Source organism: Octopus bimaculoides, chromosome 5 (assembly GCF_046866305.1).
Source record: "Octopus bimaculoides isolate indiv1 chromosome 5, ASM4686630v1, whole genome shotgun sequence".
NCBI lineage: Eukaryota > Metazoa > Mollusca > Cephalopoda > Octopoda > Octopodidae > Octopus > Octopus bimaculoides.
The window spans coordinates 937,238-942,237 of NC_142932.1; the positions used below are offsets into that span (position 1 = coordinate 937,238).

Genomic DNA, 5,000 nt, shown 5'->3' on the forward strand with positions numbered 1-5,000 from the left:
AGTGTTTGTACAACACACATATATGTATAACATAGAAATTCATATTTAAAGCAGAAATTTTCGTAATCATTAATATACGTAATTTAAAGTCATATATATAGACATTTCCTCAACTTATTTTCCGAAAGAAGTTTTTTTGTGCAGAAATAACGATGAATGTTAAACATTCATAAGAAGTCTCTAAATTCTTCAAACCATACAATAACCGGTACAATAAAAACCTGCAAGTTCTTCTTAAGATTTAAAGGTCGGTGAATAAAGCAAGATGCTTTCCTTTACAACTTTGCTACTAAGTAGGTGGCCGGTCAACATTTACTCTAAATTAAAAACCTAGTACAGAGAGACAAATTATCTAAATTAAAAGAAGAAAGAGAACATTCATGCAGACTTACAAACATACAAGCATGCATACATATACATGTACACATAAGTAAAAACATGCACTAGCACACACCTATATTATCTTTTACATTGTATGTCATTGGCCTGCGGCCATGCTGGGGCACTGTCTTGAAGGGTTTTTGGCGAAAATTCGACCCCACTGTATAGTTTTTAAGTATGGTACTTATTTTATCGGGTCCTTTTCCCGAAGCGCTAGGCTATGAAGGCACAAACAAATCAACATCGGTTGTCAAGTGGTGTTGGCTAGGGACAAACACATATACACACACACGTATACAACGGGCTTCAATACAGTTTCCGTCTACGATATTCACTCACAAGGCATTGGTCGGCATGAGGCTATAGGAGAAAACACTTGCTTAAGACGCATCGCAATGGGGCTGAATCTGAAACCACGTGGTTGTAAAGTGAGCTTCTTCGTTAGTGAATGTGTGTGTGTGTGTGTGTGTGTGTGTGTGTTTATTTCGGCGTACAAACTTCCTACCAATTGAATTAATATACTTAGTGGTTGAGTATCCTACTGATCCATATAGCCCTTATCATTATTCTGAAGTAGAGTCAGCGTGGTGCAGTGTGACAACGCCCGTCTTTGTGATTTACAGTCACAAAAAAAATCGAAATTTGGATTTCTTTCTACTCGAATTCTCTCACAAAATCTTGGTTGGTCTTTCGTTAATGTAAAGGCTCTTGCCAAAGATACCATGCCATGGAATCGAATGGTTTTTAAGCAAACTTCTTAACCGCTCAACCATAAACATACACATAAATACACTATACGCACCACGCACGCTCACACATATACACTTACATGCACTTATTCCACGTGTCTGATCACCTGAACTCCTGATTGAATTATGGAGTAAGTGGTCGAGTATCCTACTGGCAGGAGAACCTTTAACCTAATCCTTCGGTATAATCAGTGTAATACTGGCACTCCGTCGGTTACGACGACGAGGGTGCTAGTGAAATTAACGCACGAGCAGTTGAGCACGCGACTGATACGCATCCCCTTAATGCAGTTCCCAAGGAGATTCAGCGAGACACAGAATGTGATAAAGCTGGCCCTTCGAAATGCAGGTACTACACATTTTTGCTAGCTGAATGGACGGGAACAATGTGAAATAAAGTGTCTTGCTCAAGGACACAGAGCACTGCCGAGAATTGAACTGACGACCTAACGATCATGAACCGAATACCCTAACCACTAAGCCACGCGCCTCCACGGCCGAATACCCTAACCACTAGGTCACGTGTACTGTGTATGAAAAATGTGGCATCGATGAGCCTTTCCTTATATTTTCCGTCTACTCATAGGCTTTGGATCAACTCAAGTCTATAGTAAAAAGCAATTATCCAAGCTGCCATGTTGTGGGGTCAAATCCAAGGTCATATAATTGCTAAGCAAATTTTCCAACTTCTCTGCCATGCATTGGAATATACATTATTCTTTCAATTTATCGACATCTGCACTTTTATGGTTCAGGGGTGCTTGACTCTATTTTTCTGTGACCTTAGAGCGGCGTGAGAAAAACCTTCTTATTATACTCTCTGCATAGAACACTACTCTATCGCAGGTAACCTTTCGTGTGCGAGCAATTAAACATAGGAAAGTAACCTGACAAAGCACTGTTTAATATTGTGTGCATCCATGGCATCAACTGGCAGAATCGTTAATGTGTCAGACAAAATCTTTCACGCCATTTCTTCCTGGCCTTTAAGTTCTGAGTTGAAATTTCGCCGAAGTCAATTTTTGCTTTTCATCCTTTCAGAGTCGATAAAATGAGTGCCAGTTGTGTATTGGGCTCGACGTAATCGACTAGCCCCTTCCCGCCAAATTTTCCGGCTTTGTGTAGAAAAGAATATTATGTGCGCAGCCAAAGCGACGAACTGGCAGAATAGCTGCTGCATCAGGCAAGATACTTAGCAATAACTATTCTTAGCGGCATTTTGACTTAACGTTCTGAGTTCAAATTCCGTGGATATCGACTTTGCTTTTTATCCTTTCGAGATCGATAAAATAAATACCAGTTGAGCACTTGGGTCGATGTAATCGACTTATCCACTTCCTCAAAATAGCTGGCCCTGTGACAAAATTTGAAATCAATATTATGTCTGTGACCAGTTCCTTATAAACATGAATTGTAACACCTACCCATGCGGTTCTTGTATAAAGCTAGTTGGATATGAACTCAGTTTTTGAGGGTGACGTGTCTTAGCTAATGATACAGTGCAAGCAGAAGCCGGTTAAAAAATACGATCTGTTGACCTCAGTAACTATTTATGCGACACTCTGCCAACTCGGCCATCTGCTGTCATTTTTTTCACACCCACACGCTCGCTGCTTATTTACACGCATGCAGCAATGATATTTAATATAGACACAAAGGCAAAGGTTTGAAGTGAAAAGGAAATAGATTTTATATGTCCTCTTTCCTTTTCACTCTGTCTGTCTGCCTCTATCGCTATCTATCTATCTATCTATCTATCTATCTATCTATCTATCTATCTATCTATCTGTCTGTCTACACACACACACACACACACACACACACACACACACACACACACACACACACACACACACACACACACACACACACACACAGAGACTTGCTTACTTTGCTTAAGGCAGTCCATCTTGACAGATGACGACGTCGTCTTTGATCCTTAGGGATTGTCTTGATGGCATTGGCAAGCCCTCTTGTGGTTGAAAAGGCCGATTATGGAGGCACATGTCCGATTACACTGAGAGCAGCGAAGAGGGCTCCGACGAAGATGAGCTCGTCTAGGATTTTGCTGACGTTCCTTGAGCTGTCTCCGCTTTTCTTCGCGACGTCTAGTCCACTCATCCTCAAAATGCTGCGTACCAGTTTTGACCATACCCCCTCCAGGTAGTACGGTCTGTGGCCAGTGTTTTAAGTTCACCAGCGGGGATGTTGCAGAGTTTCAGGGATTTCTTGAGATGATCTTTATATCGCTTCTTTGGACCTCCGAGCGGTCGGTTACCCTCTGCTAAATCCCCCAAAAGGACAATCTTGGGTAGCTTGGGTTTTCCGGCATCCTGATAACATGCCCCACCCAGCGCAGTTGACGTCGAGGATCATGCATTCGATGCTGGTCAATTTTGCTCGTCTCAGGATCTCCGTATGTGGCATCTTGTCCTTCCATGTCAGATGAAGAATGCGCTGGAGACAGCGGATATGAAAAGATTCGAGGAGTTTGACATGGCGATAAAGAAACCACAACAACACGATAAACCTTGATTTTCGTAGAGCGATTCAGATCACGATTAAGGAAGACCCTATCCTTGAGACGTCCAAAAGCGGAGGAGGCAAGGTGGATGCGATTCTGAATTTCGTGGTCAATTACCCCATTGCTTGAGATGATGTTACCCAAATAGGTGAATTTCTCGGTGTTCTTTAGCTCGTTGTCTTGGATCGAAAGAGTCACTGGAGGTGAACAACTTTTGGAGCGGTGCAGGATCTCTGTTTTCTTGGTGTTGACCTGGAGTCCAGCCCGACGATAAGCGTTGCACACGACGTCTAGGTTCTGCTGAAGGCTGGCTGGTTTGTGGGCAAGAGCTTCGCAATCATCGGCATACTGTAATTCGAAGAGAGTGATGAACTGAGTCTTTGTTAGTGATTTTAGTCTCCCCAAGTTGAAGAGACCGCCATCTTGGCGATATCGAATTGGAATGCCATCTTCGGGGTTGAGGTCGTAGCGAGATAGTAAGGTCCCAACCACAAGGAACACATTGAAGAGGACAGGGGCCAGGACACAGCTTTGTTTAACACCGACTTGAACGTTGAAGTAGTCAGACTGATCACCACCCAATGTCACACGTGCTTGCATGCCGTCATGGAACTGGCGTAGCATAGCAAGAAGCTTAGCAGGGCGTCCATGTCTCTGCAGGACATTCCGTAGTAGTGGGCGGCTGATAGTATCAAAAGCCTTAGTTAGGTCAACGAAGGCAAACGAGGCATCACACTATTGTTCTCGGCATTTCTCTAACAGGAGGCGGGAGACGAAGACCATGTCGATAGTACTACGGTTAGCTCTAAATCCGCATTGAGACTCTGGGAGGATTCCTTCAATGAAATGACCAAGAAGTCGAGAGAGCAGAACGCGTGCCAAGACCTTTCCTGCAATATTCAGCAGGGAAATACCGCTGCTGTTGTTGCAGTCTGAGCGATCTCACTTCTTCTTGTTCTTCTTGAACACACACACACACACACACACACACACATGTGCAATACTTGATTGGTTCTATATTTTATCGACTCAGAAAAGCTGGAAGGCAATGCGGACCTTATCCGTATTTGCTCTCAAAAAGTGAAGATCCGGCACAAATTCCGCAGCGTTCGAACGATTCTTCCAATCCACCGGTCTCGCGTCTCAAACAGAAATGCTTAGCGACATCTCTTCCGGCTTTTTACGTTCTGAGTTCAAATTCCGCCGCGGCCAATTTTGCCTTTCCTCCTTTCGGGGTCGATAAACTGATGTACCAGTCAAGTACTGGGGTCGATATAAATGACTTACCCTCTCCCTTCAAAACTGCTAACCTTGTTCCAAAATTAGAAAGTGTTATTCAAAATGTG

General features: G+C 43.2%; 1 long non-coding RNA gene across 2 annotated transcripts in view; it reads left to right on the forward strand.

The window, feature by feature from the left end:
* The window catches only part of LOC149135399 (uncharacterized), a 52,954-nt gene that overhangs the window by 2,694 nt on the left and 45,260 nt on the right, over nucleotides 1-5,000 (forward strand). The window lies entirely within an intron of this gene.